General features: G+C 38.8%; 1 protein-coding gene across 12 annotated transcripts in view; it reads right to left on the bottom strand.

The window, feature by feature from the left end:
* LOC119534589 (probable G-protein coupled receptor 141) overlaps positions 1-21,315 on the bottom strand; it is a 60,245-nt gene that overhangs the window by 24,184 nt on the left and 14,746 nt on the right. For 6 of the 12 annotated variants that reach the window (XM_037837095.1, XM_037837097.1, XM_037837099.1 and 3 more), the window contains one exon: positions 12,847-13,064. The exons of 3 other annotated variants lie outside the window; for them this stretch is intronic. The gene's annotated coding sequence lies outside the window, so the exon portion shown is untranslated. Of the gene's footprint in view, positions 1-292; positions 6,643-12,846; positions 13,065-21,315 lie in introns of those variants that run through there. 3 more of the 12 variants (XM_037837105.1, XM_037837104.1, XM_037837096.1) reach the window with 2 other exon arrangements.

Below are 21,315 nucleotides of genomic sequence, written 5' to 3'. Positions count from 1 at the left end.
GTTCTTCCATTTCAAGGAGATTTGCACAGATAGGCAGGTCTGTAGCTACCAAAATAAGTAGTGAATTCTGATCCTCAAGTATGACCACCATCTCCTAAGTGAGAATCTTGCTTCACAGAAATATCCTGTTGCCCAGGGATTGTGTTCCTGGAATTCGTGTGTGTCCTATGCCACAACGGCCTTCTTGCACCCTCACCACATAATCTGGCCCATTTAATCCACCTGACTTCAAAAGGCAGAGAAGCAACATGTCAGATAGTAGCTAAGGGAGGAGGGCTTCAGACAGACAAACCTTTGTATTTAGCAGAGCTAGTAACTTCCTCACTTCCAAGCCTCCGTATAGTCCAGCGAAACACAAATATGTAAGAAAGCAAGAAAAGGATATTGCTAAAGGAGGCTGCTTTGCACATTTTCATTCCACACAATTCACATTGAGTGCGTTTCATCGAGAATCTCATAGATGGAATATCTTTTCTTCTTTAGCACCCTGATCATTTCTTATGTTTAACCATCCACTCGTTCATTCTTATTTTCCATTATCTTCTTTACTTCATAATAACTCCTGGGCTGTTACTTCCTTCTTTTTTTCTCTGTGTTTCAGGTTTTTTTTTTCTTTTTTATTATTACAAAAAGGCAATCAGATTAAAGGAACAAAAGAAAAATTTGATGAACAGAATTTTCTACTCTTTTAAATATTTTAATGTATTCTCTGCTGTGCCTTTCTTTGCATCTATGTTTTAGAGAGTTACAATCACATTGTACTTTGATTTTCAGACCATATTTTTCACATGGTGATATATCAAAGTACTTTGGTTTGATGGTTCTGCAAGTTTAAATGATTGCATAAAATCCTATCAAGTGAATGTTTCCAACATTATAGAGAAATGGCTTACTGTAGTTATAAATAACCCAATGATAAACATTTTTGTGAATCGAGTTTTCTCCACAGTTTGGATTTATTTCCAGAAGATGATATCCAGGAAAAGAATGGGTCATATGACATGAAAATATTTGTTGATATAGACTCATAGTGCCAAATGGCTTTATATTCACAGATACTAAATATTCATTTAAAGTCAAAGTATATTCCTGCTTTTCAATTTAGGCTATTCATATCAAGTAGTTCTAAAATATTTCATACAGATGATGTCAGTCAGCCAGCAACCTTTACTCACTGTTCTTGTAGGCAAAATTCTGAAAAGAGCAAGTAAATACTTTCCTCATCCCTTGAAACAAATACCATGCTTTCAAAGAAAACTGTCCCTGAAAAACTAAAGCCATTCCCCTGTTCAAATCATGCCTACTCTTCATATCCAACTGGAGAAATAAGTGACTTCGGTCTCAGGGCCCAATATAATCTGCCAACAAGTTGAAATGCCATGGCCACAGAAACCTGGAATGGAAAATGATTTTTGGAAATGCTGCTTTTCTTTATTAAGGGAAAGGTGGAATATTATTTGGAGAATTGACCAGCATCTTTGGTGGGAAAACATCATGTCTCCAAGGTGACTGTGTAATGTAAGTTCACCCAAAGAAGTAAGACTTTGCTCAAGTACAAGCTACTGAGAAATTAGCCAGGCAAATCTATCGAGTCTCACCTATCTTTGGTCTTCAGTTTCAGGTACCTCCGGGTTTATATGTACTCATCAACAACAGGTAAGTTGATTCCAGCAGGATTTGTGGAAAACAGAAGCTACCAGGTTCTGGATACCCCCCTCGATTACTGGTACCCTGATGGAAATTTCATGTACATTACTTACAATCCTCCCAAGATTCCATGACATGGGTATTATTATTCCAAATGTCCAGTGAAGTAATTGAGGTGTAGGGAAGTTAAGCTATTTCCCCAGGTTCACTCAGTTAACTAATGAGAGCATCAAGTATCTCAGCTGCTTGACTCTGAGACCCAAATATTCTGTGCCACATCACAGTGCTGCAGCCACAAAAGTCATCTTCCTATGGGGAAAATGGGCATTCCTTCCCTGTTCCACCTTGTCTGTCCTTCTGAGGTGAGGATTCTCCTAGACAGTTGGTTTTTCACTACTGCACTTATTCTTATCTCTACAACCAGTAACTGAGATATTTTAAAGGCAATTAATGTGGAATAAAAGATAAATAGCAGGAGACTTGGAGAAATAATTAAAATAGGCCCACTCAATAGTCTCAAGAGCCAAAAAGATTTTGAAAAGCAGCTCATAAAGTATCAACGTAAGAAAAAGCAAAAGTGCATTAAACATTTACCAAAATTTGATTTGTTCTGAAGAGAGGGTCCCGAGTCCTTTTCTTAATTCGTTCACACTTTGTGACCCACTGTCCTTCACTTCCCCAGTTGGAGACTGGCGATCACACTGAAAAGATTGTTACTGGGGGTTCTTCCCAGTGCTCCATGCCAGGCTGGCCCAGCCCAGAGAGGGAACGAGCGACTGGCATCTGTAAGTGCCTGCTGCCCCCTGGGCAGGGAACCCTGGATGAACATCTGGGGTGCAGCCATCTTCTGGGTGCTCTCCACCCAGCTCCCTCTGGGTCCAGAGCTTTCTGACCCCCTTCCACTATGACACTCCTTTCTTTCACTTCATGGCCTGTGCATTAGTTTATATGTAGCTCCATGCCCAATAGATGATCCTGGCAATCCAAGACCAAAACCCGCACTTGCTAGAAGCCCCTGCTGCCAAGCCCCATCCAACCCTCAGATACTGCTTCCAGCCCAGCCAGGATGTTCTCTAGGGGCCTCCTTCCTCCATTATTCCTGGTGGCCACTATTTCCAAGGACTGCTCCTATTTCTCTTCATTCTTGCCTTACTTCTAATGGAATCCCTGGGAAAAACCAAGCCCTAACTAACTCTCTCATTCCCCCATCTCTTCTCTTCAAAAGCTTATCCTGGCCCCATCCCACAAGAGACTGAAGTAATTCGCAGCAAACATCCCCAAGGTGTGTGGAGGAAGGAGCCATTAATTTCCATGTTATTCTCAGCCTTCTTTTCTTGGCTTGCTGCCCAGCTACCCATGAGCTGTGCATTCTAACCCCAGGCAAGGTAGACTCTAAGACTAGACATTTAGTCCTTTCCTACAAGTGTTCCTCTTAGATGTGTATGGATAACAGCGAGTTTCAATATTTTTGAGGAAAGAGGCTAAGTTGCTAGGAGCATCTTGGTCTTCTATAAGAGAGGGTGAGTACTAGTTTGTCCAATATTAAACAGAGAGTGAGATCCATCATACCACCTCCTTAAGAAAAGCTGCTAACCATTAATGCTGTAGGAAGGGAGAAGTGGCGGCAGATATATAAATGTGGATCAGAAAACTTCTTGGCAAGCTGTTGTAGAGAAAATTCACCACTGATTCAGAAGGTCTGATAAGATGACCAATTCTAAGATTCTATTTGACAGGTTTATCTTACTGCATTTCTTAGCTCATCCAGATTTCCATCTTCAGCTCAAACAGAATTATCTTGTGATATTTCTGGTTACCAAGCAACAAAAGGCATTTCTTTCTGCGCTCTGTGTTCACCCTTCAGCATCTTAAAGCTACCAAACATCTATACCAGTAGCTTCTCTGGAATCTGGCCACAGAATTTTCCTCAGCCCTGCTCTCTTGTTGAAGGGTCCTTAAAATAGAATACTTGAAAGGGACTTGGGCCTTACAACTCAAAGACAAACTCAAGGGAGAAAGGCATTCACTAGAGGTGTCCAACCCATGGTACTGATTTGGTCTAAGTAGTTTTCCCCCAGATGAAGTCTTTCTAGATGACAAGCTAGTATTACTGTTAATATTCTGTATTCATTTATCTATAACTATAACCACTGGGTACAGTGGAAATAAAAATGCCTTGCCTTTCCCATATTTTCTAGATAGGGTGGTTATAATTTTGGTATTTGAATTACCACCAGAAGGACAAAGCCTTAATTGAGCCCTCTGGCTCTGAACTACCCAGAGTACCCAGAACTATCAGATCTGCATGGAAATTTTCAAACACTAATTGGCTGCGCTCCACACCAGAGAATTTCCAGATTACAGGAGGACATTAAGATCCTCCAATGAAACTCCCCATGTGCAAACAGCAAAGCCTACTCTTCATGACTGTATAATGTTCCCCACCTTCACATGCAGAACTTATCAGGGCTGCCCAAAATAGGAGTGTATTATGGTTTTACGATCTAAGCAAAGATTTGGGCTATATGAACTTTGGAAAGAAAAGAAATCTGAACCAATCTTGAGACACTGCATCTTCAGATTCTATGCTGCTGGTGTGCATCTCAGTCAGAGGGATCTTCATCTTCTCTATCACCTGTATGATCTCAGAAGAGTCAAGACTTACGTGGACAGGGCCCTAGTGCCAGTTCATCCACCATTCCTGCACGTGCAGCTCAGGGCAAACATTATGGTCAGCTCCTTTTGCCTACTGGTGGCTTTTTCATGAAGCTCCATGATGGTGTCACTCCTTGTGTCTTGAATCAAGGTCATCAACAGCTATGACTCTCAAAGCCATGTTTTTCTCTGAAGCCTCTATTTTATACCGATCCCCTACTCACTGCCTTCATAGCACTGTCTTAATACAAGGCCTAACCATACAAGTATTTGTTTATATATTTATTGACTGATTTCCTCAAGAGACTAGAATCCTCCAGAGCGCAGGAGTCATCACTGCTGAGTCCATCACTGTTATAATGCCAGAAACATGGCAAATACTAAATACATATTTAGTTGAACTCAAGGCTTTTAATCTCCTTAACTGGCTAGAAACTTATTGATAGCAAATTTCAAGATAATTTACTTATTTAAGTCCGGAGGAACGGGGTACTTTGCAAGACTATGAGACCAAGGGACTTTTTTCCCGGTATATTTGTTACCTTTCAACAATTCTGTTCAATTTAAGATGCATATGTTTTGCCCAAGGGATGTGTAGACATGAGTGAGGGACACAAAGAAAAAGGAAAAGCAGTCCCTTAAAAGCCTGTAAGTAGCACAGTCAAGCAGCTGGAAATCTAGGGAAAGAGACAGCTGCATGTGGTAGAAACGCATCATGGTAGACTAGGATGATGTTGTGAGAGCATGGCAGTGGTGGAAGAACAAGCAAAGCTGGAGGAAGGAGGAATCCAGGAAGGCTTTATGGAGAGGCTGCTTTTGAACTGGAACTGAAGGATGGAAAGGATTTGGCTGGTGAGAGGGGATGGGGGAAAGAAGGAGGAGAAAGAAATGTCAGGGGTGGGGGTGGGGGGATAGCATGAGCCACGAAGGACAGACACCAAATATCGAAAGGTTAGTTAATGAACAACGTTGTCTTTTCCATTATGGTATGAGCATGTCAATCAGCAAATGTGAAGCCTCCATGTAAACTCGGATGATCTATTTCTAATTTTTCAGAGTTGTCTCCAATCCAATGGTGGGAGACAGGAGACAATAAGGGGCATATATGTATCTCTCTTTTATGTGCTCAGTTTTAGACTGTAAGCTTCAGACTAGAAGAGAAGCATAGCTTTTCCCGTTCATAGATGTGAAAGCAACTTCTCATTCTTCTTCCCACAAGTCCTCATCCCCATTCTCTGGGACACATTCCCTACTGATAGTTATTATGTGTTTAAGAATTGAAACAAATCTTAACCATAGACACACAGAATCTGTAATCAGATGCATCCATGGTTGGACATGGCCTTATTCCCTTTTGATCATATCCATTGTGGGAAACTGAGGCTTGTTGGCTGGACAATATCCCACATAGCCCTCTAGACATCTAATAGAGAGTTGGGGCCTCATAAATGCTTATCATACCCTTGGCCTCATGGGTGGCACTTTGTGGGAAACTGAGTCTTCCATGCTGCCTGAGGCATATCTAGGGTGGTGGCTTAGAACGCTGAGCTGCAGGCCTGCATAGAATGCCATGCAGGCCCGCCCTGTAAAGATGTAAGCCTTGTGACTATGATAACGATATACACCTGATGTAATATGTGACTATGACGTTCCTGATGTAAACAAGATGTACACACCTGATGTAACTACATCTGATGTAAACGTAGGTATCTGGTGGGCTCTCCTGAGCCCGAGGATCTTTAGCATATGCATGTGATCTGCTCTAATAAATAGCCGGAGCAAAAATGCATTGGCGTCCATTCGCCCTAGAGGCGAGTGGGCCCCCTGCTCCCTTAACTCTTAGCTTTGTGTCCGTGTCTCATTCCTGCGTCGCCCTGTCAGCAATAGCACTTTATAGATCTCTAGTCTGTGAAGGAACCCTTCACCCTCTTAATATGTAGATGCAAAGCATTTGAGTTGAATATTTAGCTGAAAACTCAGCAATCTTATGGCCTCTTTTAGAACAAAAGAGATATAAGTAAATAAGTATAATCCAAACTTCATCCAGAAATAGAAACTCTTAAGAGAGACACATATAAAATGAAAGAAGGTAGCTTTGTGGTGCACTGTTTTCCCGACCTAACAGAACTACCTTACCAAAGAATATAGAAGTTACCACTTTTGAGTCAACAAGAAATGATACTTTTGTCCACAATTTCCTAATTTTTTTTTCCTTTTTTATTGGAAAATCTGGTCACAAATAAAATAGTGAAACAGGAAAATTTCTGTCCTTTGAGATTATATTTTCCACTCATTACTTATTCTTCCGATCTCTCTGCCCATCCTATGCCCTATCAAAATTCATTTTTCCTGTGTCCCAATTTCTCTCAGTGACATGTCACAGATGGCCAGGAAAAAAAAAAAAAAAAACAAACCCTAACAAATCCTTCATGCTGTAAGTCAACTTTCACCTTCTTCAAGAATTTTCCATTATTCTGCTCAAAGAGAGAAATGATCTTTTCCTTCCTAATAGTTAGTTGCACTACTTTTGTGTCACATCATTTCAAGTTTTGATTGAAAACTCCCCTTAATAAAATATAGTCACCCAGAGCAGAAACTATGCCTAGTTCCTTTCACAGTTCTCCCCACAGTTCTTAGCAAGTCTTAACTGTTATTTAGATGTTTCATTGAAAGAATGATAATACTGTGGACAGATGTGCTTGCCTGCCTCCCCAGACTCCATTTCTGCCTTCTCCAAAGCCTGCAATTTGCATTTCAGGATCTATGTTGTTCTAAAAAAGTTGACTCCATGTTTCAACTCCAAGCATGAAACTCTTAGCTTAAGCTATGCTGAGTGGATCATTTCACCCCCCACCCCGACTCCCCTCATCCCTAATCACAAATATTGGTTCAGAGTGGATATATGAGCTAAGATGGCCAATCAGAATGAATTTCAGGACTCTTTTTGGGAAAGCTGAACAAAGGCCAATTCTGTTTTGAGTGATGGGGTGTGTGTATTTGAGGCCTAGAAATGCTGCAGTCATTTTACTGCCATAAGAGAAGTCAAATTAATAAACTAATACTCAGCTCATGAAACTAATACCATTTGGCAATAGATGTTTAAGTATCTGGTATAGGTACTGGTGCTTTAATACGGAAGAAAACAGGAGGGTAAATCCCCTACCAATTTTCAACCCATCTAATTCTGATAAATTTTTAAAAATTAAGTTACATTGAATTTGGTTTGCAATAATCCAAATGCCATTTTTTCCTTATCTGTTTCATGGAACTAATAATGAGAAAATTAGGTAAAGGTCCAGCATGGGGCTGGACATAGAGTAGTCACTCCATAAATAAAAATAGTTTCCCTTACTTTTCCTCCCCATCTAGAGGTCTTTTTCTTTAAAGAAACTAAAATATAGCGGTGACCAATAATTCTTGTAGTAACATGTTTTGAACAATTTGGGGAAAGAGTAACATGTTTTGAACAATTTTGGGAAAAAGAGATAATACTTAGGAAATAAACTTCATCTTCCAACTTTCATAAGGATAAAACTAACCCAAATCAGGACTTCTTGGGTTTCTGAAACTCTTAGGGCTTGAGATACAAAATAATGGGAAACCATTGCAAAGGACATAGCTTACATCCTGTTTCTACACATCATAGTTACAAACCATGGTGTAACAGTGCTTGCTTCACAAATGGCATATCAAAACACATAGGAAAATAAACGTTTGATTAATTAGACCTATCTTTATGTTAAAAAAAGTGCTTATTGGAAAATGAGGAGAATATAAGGTGAGAAGCACCAATTTGCTTTCTGAGAAGTTACTGAGATAAATTCAAGTTAGTTTAACTTCTTTTTGGATTATTCTTTAACTTCAATTGCCCAAGAAGTTGTGTAACTAGCAACTAGTTATTAACAGTTCCAGATTACTAAAATATCCTATTATAAATCTAATTTAACACACTAGAACCTTATGATTGTAATATGATACAGTAACTGTCCTCTACCAATTTATTATTTATGTTACGATATGAAGAACACCCACTCTGGTACTATTCTCAAACTCTCCTAGAGCCTTATGGGAAACACAGTCCTTTGGATTCCAAGGTAACTGGCCGTTCCATTAGCAACATTGTAGACTATTATTCCTTCAATTACCATTATTAAGTATAGCAATTAAAGTGATACAGGAGGAAAAAATCCTGAGAACTGAGTACCAACTCTGTCACTTACTGGCTGTGTATATCTCTTCACTTCAGCATATTAGGCCAGTCAGCTTTATAGAGGATAATAACAGTACACACCCAGCCAAACCCTTAGGTCCTCAAGATAGTAAAAAGGTACACCACCAAAGTTTGCCCCAGAAATCCTGTCATAAAACCCATCCTTTGCTATATCTCAGAAGAAAATCTAGGAATCAGGGTCCAAGAAAAAAAGGATGACAAACGAAGACATGCAGAAAATAATACAAAAACCACTGGCTTTGTAACCAAACAAAACTGTATTTGCAGTGATGCCATTACATTAAGCAATTAATTTAATTTCACTGAACTCAGTTTCCTCATTTATGTAATGGGGATTATACTATTAATATTGCAGAATTGTTGTAATGGTAAAATGATACAACAAATGGAGGCCCAAAATAGGGGGTTCTTAATAAATGGTAACTGAAATTATACAGCATGTTCAAATAGAGAAAAAAGGTTTCAGTCACATCAGCATATAGTGGGCACTTTTGCAGAGTGAATCAGAGGCTCTTATCAACAACACTGAAGACAGTGTATATTTAAGGTGATGAAGCAACGACAGATACCAAGACTGAGCACTTCCACTGGGTAATAAGTCTCAATGCAAATCAATGTAGCACTAAAACACGTGGAACACAGAAAAAGAATTTGAAGACTCTAGACAGAAAAAGAGGGGGGAAAATCTGAACAAGACTAAACAGATATTCCTTGGACACACTGGCTTGAGTTTTTTTTTTTAACATTTTATCCATAAAAACATATTTTAAATCAGCATCAGAATACAGTGGTGTTTCATTTGAATTTTCTTATACTTAATATTGTTTAACGTAATTGATTATACACTGCATATATTTTTGTTAGAGGGCATTACTTCCCCAATTGTTCACCTATCCCTGCATGCACACTGTGAACATTAGGTTCATGTGTCAACTTGGCCAGGTGCTGGTGTCCAGGTGTCTGGTCAAGCAAGCACTGGCCTAACCATTACTGCAAGGACATTTGTGGCTGGTTAATAAACCAGAAGGATGGTTTATTAAATCATTAGTCAATTGGCTGCAGCTGTGACTGATGACATCAATGAAGGGTGTATCTTTCACAATGAGAGGATGCAATCAGCTGGACTTAATCCAATCAATTGAAGACTTTTAAGTGAGACAGATAGAGGACCTTCACTTCTTCTTCCGCTAGCCAGCGAAGCATTTCCTGAGGAGTTCATTGAACATCTTCATTGGAGTTGCCAGTTCATTTCCTGAGGAGTTCATCGAACATGTTCGTTGGAGTTGCCAGTTTGTTGCCTGCCCTACAGAGTTTGGACTAGTGCATCCCCACAGTTGCATGAGACTAAAATCTTACATTTAGATACCTCTTGCTGATTCTGTTTCCCTAGAGATCCCTAATTAATACACACACCCTCTGACATGTGACTGCATTTCCTTCCACTGTGGGAACAAAATGTGTTTTTCTGACCCTTTACTTTGGGTTTTGCCATGTGACTTTCCTTGGCTAAAAGACTAAGCTGGAAGCCACCACTTGCCATTTTTGAGCTTAGGCCTTAAGAGCCTAGGAGTTTCCAAACATTCGTCTCTGCCTATGCCATTATCGTGAGAGGAACATCTCAAGGGGAATAAGAGACACATGGCACAGTCAAGCCCAGCATCAGGGAGCAGATCCCACACATTAGAGCAAGCCTAGCTGAGACCTGCAGAGTCACCCAGCTGAGCTCAGCCAAGAAGCAGGTCTGTGAGGATAAATGATTGCTGGTTTATGCTCTTGAGTCTGGGAATGACTTGTTTCACGGTATTTTTCTGGCAGTAGCTAACCAGATACAGTATTCTTAAAGAGAGTCTTGTTTTCTAAATTACTGCCCCCATCTGCTCATGCCTTGCCACCAGAAGGGCAACCACTCTTTACAGTTTTCCAGGTACCAGGTATGCTGTTAAAAATTGGCCTTTGATTCATGATCTGGGATATCATCTGGAGAGACAGAGGCAGGTGTGAGGAATGAATGGAAGTCTAGCATCCGTGGACAGCCCAAAAGCAAAACAGTTAAATAGTCAAAATTGATCACCGTATTATTCTTCTTTTCTTTGCTTCTTTCACGGTCTTCAGTACCTGTCCCCATCCTACCCCACACACAAAGACATAATGAATCCCTTAACTGCCAGTATTACCCTATGACTCATCTCCCCTACAACGCTGTATACCACCTATTAGGATGAGTCCAAGGTAGGCAGGGTTCAGGGAGATGATGTCACTGCAATCAAGGTGACCCCAGGTGGGAACCAAATCACTCTCTTCCCTATCCGAAAAGCCAGTCATTGTCTCAGTCTCCCAGTGACATCCTCCACCCACTATTCTCCTCAGTACTTCTCTTTAGGGCAAATCCAGTTTCCCTGGCACCTAGATTTTTTTCTTATTTTACTGCTAATAAATTAACAGACAAGAAATGAGGAACATAGTTCTCAAGAGAGAATGATAAAGCTTCCAGAAGCTTTAAAGTCCAAATTCCTATTAAATGAAGGTATCTATTCTGCATTTTTGGGTATATGTCATCTATTTTACCATCAGAGAGGACTAAGCTTTCTACAGCTCTGCCACTTCTTATTGACTTTAATCAAGACTGGAGGCTGCTATTCAAGCAAATCAGTGTACTCTTGTCTTGAGTTGAAAAATTTTTAAAGGACATGATTTTTTAAAAGGAGGAGTTAACCTTCTTTTAAAGGAAGAATAAATCCGTAATGATAAATTGAAGACACCAACATACCAGGTAGATTTGGGAGGCAGTCATGTCTTTCCACAAATCTTACCAGGTAGGTGAATACCTCATCAACCCCAAATTTATCTGGTCCTGGCCCCATGATTTGATTTTTCAAGCATCTTCTCCCAGGTAGGTCAAAGTAGGTTCACCTGTACTTCAACATAGCTGTAGTCAAGAAGATGGTCCCCCACCTTGGTTGTTTACTAGAAACTTCTAGATCTACAACCCTAAAAGTTGGTCAGTGTGTCAGTAACATCAGCTCACCAAGATCTCCCTCAGGTCTGCTGGATCAGAATTTTGATGGTGAGTTCCAGCAATCTGTGTTTTAACAAGTTCTCAGATGATTCTTGGCCATATTAATATTTGGGAGCCACTGATTTAGGTCACCTTGAGTAAGTCACCTCTCTGGCCTTGGCACATCTGTTTATAAAATAAAGATGTCCATTTGGATAATCTCAGTAAGTCCTTGCAGCTCTGTCATTCTGTGATTTTACTCCTAGTAAAAGTCTCTTCCCTGCTTTGATTTTTCTTTTTGATTCATGGTGTTGAAGAGTATAAAGGAAGATCATGAATGCCAGATCATGTGGTGGGCCATCTCCCACTCACCCTAAAGAATCTAGAATACTGTTAGGAACAGTGAACACACTGAGTACTTGATTAAGCAGGTTTGGCATTCTGATGTTCAGGAGAAAAAGAAGTTATCCTGCTATACACATAAGTAAATAGCAATTAAAATTTTATAGGCAGAGCAAAAATACCACCCTATTACTCATTTCTTAGCACTATGCAGAAATAATGACCATCACAATCACCCAGATTCTGGGCTTTAAATACCATTTACCACTAAAAGGAACCAGAGATGCCTGCTGGATAAAGCTGGGAGGGAGGGGAGAATTATAGATTTCAAAAGATATAATAAACAAGTAAACAAATCCAATGTACAGACCTTGTTTGGATCCCAACCCAACAATCAACCTGTGATGGTTAATTTTATATGGCAACTTGGCTAGCCTATGGTGTCCAGTTGCTTGGTCAAACACTAGTCTAGATGTCACTGTGAAGGAATTTTGTAGATGTGATTAATGTCTTCAATCAGTTGACTTTATGTAAAGGAAGCAGCCCTCCATAATGTGGGTAGGTGTTATGCAATCAACTGAAGGCCTTAAGAGCAAAAACTGAGGCTTCTCAAAAAAAACCCTTCCTTAAGACTGTAAAATCAACTCTTATCTGAGTTTCCAGCCTCCCAGCCTGCCCTACAAATTTCAAACTTGCCAGCCCCAACATGTGCCACATTTGCATGAGCCAATTCCTTAAACTAAATCAATCCCTTTCTCCTTCTCTCTCTGTCTCTCCCTGTCTCTGTCATTGGGTCTGTTTATCTGAAGAACCTGGACTGATAATACCAACTGAAAAAAAAAAAACAAAAACGAGGCAATAAGGAATATTTGAATCATAACTGGCTACTTGATAATATTAAATAATTATTTTAGGCAAGATAATAGAAGTATAATTACTTTTTAAAAAGTTTTTTTTATCTTTTTGAGATACATACCAAAATATTTATGGCTAAAATAAAAGAATGTCTTTGACCTTCTGCAGTTTTCTTCAAAATGATCCAATTGAAGGGGGAGGGGCAGTAAGTCAAATCAGAGCAGCCTTGAATCAGGTAAATGTAGCTCATTGTAGCTGATGATGAGTACATAGGAATGCATTGCTCTCTACTGTGCTGTAGGTTTCAAATTTTCCATCATAACATTTTTAATTAGTAATCTGAAATAAAGAATAAGGGAATAAAACAGAGGGAGCAGCATGAACAGAGAATCCACACTGAGAAACAAGTGTTCAGAGAATGCTTAGCCAAAGCATGCTGGGCCTACAGCAGGCATTCCATGACTGTTCACTCAACAAAAATGCTCAAAATGCAAGAAAGAGAGGCAAGATGACAAACACACATATTGTAGTCCCTGCTGCTGTGTTCCCGGCTCTTGTTATCAGTGCCCAAATTTCCCTCACACTTAAGAATTTACTACAGCCCACTGGTAGTTACTTCATTGATCTTTACCCTTGGATGGAAACAAGGAGTTCAGGACTGCCCTTTGCAGGTGCTTCTTTTAGCCATGCCTTGTGTTAGCAAGGTACAGTGATCTTCCTATCAATGGTTTTCAAATCAATGAAAATAAAAATAGCTATTTTTCATCTTTAGTTATTAAAATATTGTGACACTCTTCCATGCTGGCAAAGATGAAGTGACACTGCTCAAAGTGGAAACTGGTACCACAATTTGGTAATCTGTGGCAAGTTCACTAATAATAGTCATGCTCTTTGAGGCAGTAATTCTTCTTCTAGGCATTACTGAAAACCATTTTAGGAATATGTACAAATATGTATGCATTACATGGAAAGACGATTGTTAACAATAGGTTAAGTAAATTATGCTATAATTATGGCATATCTTTATGACATAAAAATTATGCTCATGAAGAAATGTTAAATGAAATAGAAAATTCCTATAATAATGAAGACAACACTGTATAAGTACCATGACTATGATCTCTACTATATAATATGCATATGTGTATTTATTAAAGATAAATAGCTTTGGGCAATTGGATCATGGATGATTTTTATTTCTTTCTTTGTTCTTTCTCAATGTTTTCCAAATTTTATGCAATACTAAGAATACAATTTCCATAATCATAAAAATATTCTAACCTATTTCTTCTTCTACGATTTCCCACCATACAAAATTGCCCTATTTATCTGAATCACCTGCAGATAATGACTTTGATAACAGAAACAAAACAAAGGTCTTAGGTACACAGAATAAATGCTATGGCTTGTGCATTTATATATAGTTTTTCTTTTTTTTTTTTTGCTCAGTTGAAAGTATAACTTAATCACACCTCTATCTCAAAGTCATTTGTAAGATAGATGAAACACTAAAGATGAAGGAATCTTTATAAGCCTTTACATTCACAGTTTCCTTTGTAAGTAAAATATTCAGAAGGCTTGGGCGAGATACCATATGTGAATGTGCGTTGTAATTTATAAAGTGTTGCAAAAATGGCAGCCATCATTATTACTTATTTGAATGGGCATTTTAAGCAAAGAATTTGGGCTTTCACATCTTGGTGCTGATATAACCCTTGGGGTGGCTCTTACATAATGCAGTCATTGGTTACGCAAGTAAGGGACCCTATCAATATCTGATCATTTCCTGGAAGTACTTCCCTGCAAGTTACCAATTTCCTGAAGTAACCTGCCTTTTCGCAGCAGGGACACATGGCTTTATTGAATTCACTGCATTCCTTTCAGACATGATATCATTGTTCATTTTCCCAGGTCTTACAAGGTCAGCAGTTAGCTTTCATTACTCCCTAAAAAATGGCACTATGAGTTGGAATATTTCTTTATTGCCATCTTGTTAGTCCTATTAAAATGTGAATGAAGAAATGCATCGTCTTAGTACAAAAATAACATCAAGAAGAACAGCCCTGTTTAATTGGCACAAAGACTGCCGTCGGCCAACTTTTGGGCCAAGCAATTTGTCAGGAGCCGGTTTGAAAGAAATGCTGACAGAATCAGAGATTAGATTCAGAGCTCAGTTCAATGACTAAATTAGTTCCATACCTGGGCTCAACCATTTTTCCTCACATGCTTCAATGTGGCCACCTATAAAATTATTATCTTTAAATCTGCTGGACTGATGTGATAGTTTAAATGAGCTAACTTCTAGATCCAAATCAACTTAAAGGTGATATATTATCTTAGAAGTCATATACTCCAACATTCAATTTCAATTTAGGAATGTTTCTTCAGTATCCAGCCACTTCCATAGTCAGGAAAATTCAAATTACAGTGGAATGCTTACCATTTGATCTAGATATTATCTATTTGAAATTGATCAATTATTTGATCTCTCAGAGCCCAAAGTTTCCTCATCAATATAACTGGTACATTAGGAGTATCTATCCTGTAAGACCATAGGAAATTGGGAGAATTTCAGTAATGGTACTAAAGTGTGGTACTAAATGTGTGCAATCATGGTTCTAAGCACTATATTTAAAAAGCACTTAGAATCATCTTGGAAAGCAGCAAATGTTCGATGTTATCATGATAAGAGACTGTCTGGGAGATTCAGAGACCAGCTGTCTGCCTCCAGGGCTACTTTTCCATGGGCACAGTCACTTGAAGTGACTACTGCTCAGCAATCCCACACAGGTGTGACCCCAGCTATGCCAGCTGGGCATTTTAACAGGAAGAAGACAAAGGGAAGAGGAAGTGGAGAAGAAGATTAGAGAAGCATTGGGAAGAAAGAGAAAGAGTAAGAGGCACTGGAAATGCAAGAGGTGTAAGGAACCCCAGATGATGGTAGTTCTCAGAAGGAGGGAAGCAAGGGGAGAGCCACCAAGATAAGAAGGAGGTGTCTTTTATTTTCCTTCATCCATGCCCAGACTCTTCACAAGGGTTTATGGGCAGCCACGACAATTTACATGAAAAAAAATAAAAAAGCCTATAGAAATCACACTGGTCATAGAGAAGCAATGGTGTGAAGAATGAAGAACATAAGCTTTGGTATCAGACATATGTTTTTCTTCTTTTATAGTCACTTTTTCATGAAATTCAACAAAGTGAGCATTGAATCAAGTAAACGACTACTTAAAAGCAATTAGATATCATGTTGTGCTGGTTGGCCCTTCCCCAACCCTTCACTGGCATGGTGCAGAGCCAGCCCATGCTCCCGATATGGTTCCGGTTCCAGAGGCAGAAGAATAACCCTCATGCACATACTGGAAGCAAGTATTTCTGGCCCAATCTGCCTGGTGGTGGCCTGAGGGACTTGCTGTCCTAGAACTTTCCCTGCGTGTAGAAGACAGCTCAGAGAGCTCTCCTGTTAAATGCTGTGGGACAGCAGTCAAGTTGTGCTGCTTGGAGTAAGGGATTGTTGGCTGCAGGACATACAGTGCAGAACCCAGGACTGTGAGGAAACTGTATCCTAGGGAAGAGGGGACATTTGAATCTGAGTCTATGTAAATGGGGGAACTCCTAGGATAATCACCAATGCTCAAGACAAGATGCATGCATAGAAAGGACCAGGGAAGCCTCTGTGCTTTGGCCTGGAGTTATTCTCTAAACTTATTTTATGGATAAGCTCAGTACTCACACAGGTCAATCTGCAGAGACTGAGAAAGGTGTTTTCTTTCTAACTTCTTTTTTTCCAGGAAATCAAGGAAAGCTCTGTCTTAACACTTGCTGGATACCAGCTTAAGGAACAGACACCTCAGAAACTAAATTCCAGTGATAACTCATTAAAATATCAAAATGTCTGGGTTTCAACAAAAGATTACAAAATATACAAAGAAACAATATACAAGAATCCATGGCCCAAGCAAAGAAGAATAAAACATTAGAAATCTTCAGTGAGTTGGACAAGACCTAAACCATTCCAGATAAAGACTTTTAAAAAATGGTCCTGAATATGCCCAAAGAGCTAAAGGAAAATATGGACAAAGAGCTAAAGGAAATCAGGAAAATAATAGATGAACCCAAAGAGACTGTCAATAGAGAGATGGGAATTAAGAAAAAGAAACAAACAGAGCTGTGGACCACAGTAACTATATTAAAAATTCCCTAGAACAGTTCAACAGCAAATTGGAGCTGGCGGAAGAAAGAATCAGAGAACCTGAAGATACAACAATTGAAATCATCCAGTTAAGGAGCAGAAAGAGGAAAGAAAGAAGATAAGTGAACAGAGTCTAAGGAACCTGTGGGACACCATCAAGCATATCAATACACACGTTGTGGGAATCCCAGAAGGAGAAAAAAGAAAGGGGCAAAGAGAATATTAAAAAAAAAAAAAAAGGTGACTGAAATCTTCCCAAATTTAATGAAAGACATGAATATACACATCCATGATGCTCAAAAAACTCCAAACAGGATAAACCCAAATAAACCTACACCATACCATGTTATAATCAAACAGTCAAATACCAAGGATAGAGAATTCTAAAAGCAAAAAGAGAGAAACACATGTTACGTATAAGGAAGCCTCAATAAGATTAAGTGCCGATTTCTCATCGGAAAAAAGAAGACAGTGGCAAGATATACTTAAAGTGCTGAAAGCAATAAATTGCTAAGCAAGAAATCTATGTCCAGAAAATCTGTCTTTTAAAAAGAAGAAGGAACATGTCAACCAAGAGGCAGTGTAAGAGGCTCCATGCTGCTGGGGCCCCAAAGAATCTTTGAATGACTACCAAAAACTGGCAAAGCAATCTTGTATAAACCTCCAGAAAACAGTTAAAGGGTTGCAGTAACTGAGCAATTGTTGAAAAAAGAAAATGCAGCTTTAAAAGGTTAGGAGAAGCCTGTGTTGCCCTGGCTGGCCTTGCCACCACCTTCTGCCCGGCTCAGTGTGGAGCCAACCTGTGCTCCCACTGTGATTCCCCGGAGAGAATAAGCCCTACGTGCACACTGGAGAGCCTGGGTAGCAGTGCCAAACTATCCGGTCTGCCCTCCCAGAACTTGCCCTGCAAGCAGAAGCAACTTGTGAACAACTAAAGCAGAGTAAGAAACATATAAATTGAAGCAGCCTGTGGCAAAGGACTGCTGGATTTAAGACATAGAATAGAGCTACCAGGATACACCAGTATATCCTCAGAAAATGCTAGCAAACCGTACACACCATGGTTAAGTGGGATTTATCCCAGGTATGCAAGGTTATAGCATAAGAAAAATCAATAAATGTAATACACTACATTAATAAAACAAAGGAAAAAAGTAATCATTTCATTTGATGCAGCAAGGCATTTGACAAAAAGCAGCACCTCTTCCTGATTAAAAAAAAATACACAGAAAACTAGGAACACAAGGAAACTTCCTCAACACAATAAACAGCATTTAGGAAAAATCCACATAATATCATATTCGGTGGTGAGGGACTGAAATCATTCCCTCTAAGATTAGGAGCAAGACAAGGATGTCCACTGCCACCACTGTTATTCAACATTATACTGGAAGTTCTAGCCAGAGCAACTACGCAAATAAAATAAATAAAAGACATTCAACTAGAAAGGAAGAAGTCAGACTTTCCCTAATTGCAGACGGCATGATCTTACATATATATAGAAAATCTTGAAAAATCCACAACAGAGCTTCCTCAGCTAATAAACAAATTCAGCCAAGTGGCAGGGAACATGATCAACATGTAAAAATTAGCAGTAATGAAAAATCTGAATGGAATATCAAGTGAAAAATTTCATTTACTATAGCACAGGGCATATAGACAAATGGATGAGATGGAGGGTTCAGAAATAAATCCTCGTATGTATAGTAAATTGAGTTTTGACAAGGATGCCACGTCCTTTCAATGGACAAAGAACAGACTTTTCAGCGATTGGTACTTGAAAAACTGTATATCCACATGCCAAAAAAAAAAAAGAAAATGGAACCCTCTCTCACAGCACATAAAAATAATTAACTCAAAATTGATCAAAGACCTAAATATGAATATCAAACTATAAAACTCCTTGAGAAAACCATAGGGAAGCATCTTCAGGACCTTGTGTTAGGCAACAGTTTCTCAGACTATACAGCAAAAGCACAAGCAACAAAAGAAAAGATTGGTAAAGGGGACTTCATCAAAGTAAAAAGCTTTTGTGGATCACAGGACTGCATCATAAAAGTAAAAAGACAAGCTACAGAATGGGTGAAAATATTTGGAAACCACATACCCAACAAGGTTTTAATATCCGGAATATATAAAGAAATACTACAACTCAACAACAAAAAGACCAACAACACAATTTTAAAAAATGAGCATTTCTCCAAAGAAGACATACACATGGCCAATAAGCACATGAAAATATGCTCAAAGTCCTTAGCCATTAGAGAAATGAAAATCAAAACTACAATGAGATGTCATTTCATACCCACTAGAATGGCTATATTTTAAAAAATGGAAAATACAAGTGTTGGAGAGCATGTGGAGAAATAGAAACACTTATTCATTGTTGGTGGTAATGTAAAATGGTGCAGCCACTGTTGAAAAGTTTGGCTCTTCTTCAAATTTTAAATATAGAATTACCACATGATCTGGCAATCTCCCTTGTAGGTATATACCCAAAACAATTGAAAACAAGGGCTTGAACAGATACTTGTACACTGATGTTCACATTATTCATAGTTGCCCAAAGATGAAGCAATCCATGTGCCAATCAACAGATGAATGAAGAAACACAATGTGGCATATACATACAATGGAATATTATTCAACCTTAAAAGGTAATTAAGTTTGATACATGTGACAACATGGATGAACCTTGAAGACATATTGAGTGGAATAAGCCAGCCGCACTTATTTTTGTGTGCTCACTGATGAAATAATAAGAATAAGCAAATTCATAGAGCCAGAAACTATAATACAGGTTACCAGGGGCTGGGCTGGCGGTAGGGAATGGTGAGTGAATGTTTAATTGGCACAGAATTTCTGTTTCGAATGATGGAAAAATTTTGGTAATGGGTGGTAGTGATGGCAGTAAAACACTGTGAATGTAATTAACACCAATGAAATTATATATTTCAATGTGGTTAAAAAGGGACATTTTAGGTTATATATGTCGCTAGAATAAATTTTCCCAATGAATGGTATGCCTGGGAGGGGGTTCAGATGAGAAAATGTACATTTTACGTATATTTCCACAATAGAAAACAAGAAAGATAAACTGAAGAGATAGCGAGAATTAATGCCATACATAATTCTGGATGGAGTTTAAGAATGGAGGAGAAACACTTAAAGGGATACCATTGGAACAAAAGAAAACACTGGAATATAGAATGTAAACTTTATATCAATGCTAATTTTCTTTAACTTGCTAACTATACTTAAGGTGATTACAAAAGAGATATCCTATAAAGATCCTTGTTTGTAGGAAATGTACATGAAAATATTACATATTCAAGGAATATGATGTGTACAATCTGCTCTTAATTGTTCACAAAAAAATGAATCATAGATAGATAGATAGACAGACAGACAGGTGAATGATACAATGATATGGCAAAGGTGGCAAAATGTTAAAATTCGTGGACCTAGGTCTCTGGGAGATTGGGGGTATTAGAATTCTCTTTATGGGATTTGTATTATTTTTGCAACTATCCTGTAATTTTGAAATTATTTTAAAATTAAACATTAAAAAATTATACCAGGAAAACACTAAAGAAAAAATAAAGGAACAGATATGTGTATATTGCCATCATTACAAAACAGGTCTTAAGCCATGGATAATAAATGCTGTATTAGAAATAGGTACAGGTTGTTGTGGGAGAAAAGGTAGTGACCCCTTATTCTTCCCAGAGAAGTTAAGGGAAGAAAAGAAAGATTTTGAAGGGAGAATGGAAGTAAACATTTGATTGCTATTTGTTGAGCAGTTGCTTATTCGTACCCCTAACCTCAGGTATTTATTTGCATTCTCTCTTATTTCCTATGACAACCTTCTGTGATATGAATTATTATCCCCCAGTTAAGTGGGTTGCCAAGGGCACATAAGTGGTAAGCAGGAAATTGAATCCAGTTCTATCAAACTAGAAAATTCACTATGTGAAAATGCTGAGTCTTAAGAATTTTTATGTAGGGTTGACAGATAAAATAGAGGACATCCAGTTAAATTGAAATTTCAGATAAACAACAAATGATTTTTTTTCATATTGCAATTGTGTATGTCACCTTAACTTGATTCCTCAGTATTACAATTTTTTGTTACTGTGATAAATGGGATGTGCTGATGATTCTCCAGTGCCTACCCAGATTTATTCTCTTCCTTTTTCGGTCCTGCTCTGCGCTCTAATTTGACTGCCCTCTCTTCCCTGGGGCTGTATCCCCTGGGTCCCTAGCCCTGGTTTACATCTGGCTCTGGACAGTGGGATTCACTGACAGGTGACCAGAGGGTGGCAGGAGAGAGATGACTCTGAAATGGTGTCATCAGCGCTTGGAGAGGCTACTCTCCAGAGCTCCAGTCACAGAAAG

This window comes from Choloepus didactylus, chromosome 5, assembly GCF_015220235.1.
Source record: "Choloepus didactylus isolate mChoDid1 chromosome 5, mChoDid1.pri, whole genome shotgun sequence".
Lineage (NCBI taxonomy): Eukaryota > Metazoa > Chordata > Mammalia > Pilosa > Megalonychidae > Choloepus > Choloepus didactylus.
This window is presented reverse-complemented; position numbering and strand designations above follow the sequence as displayed.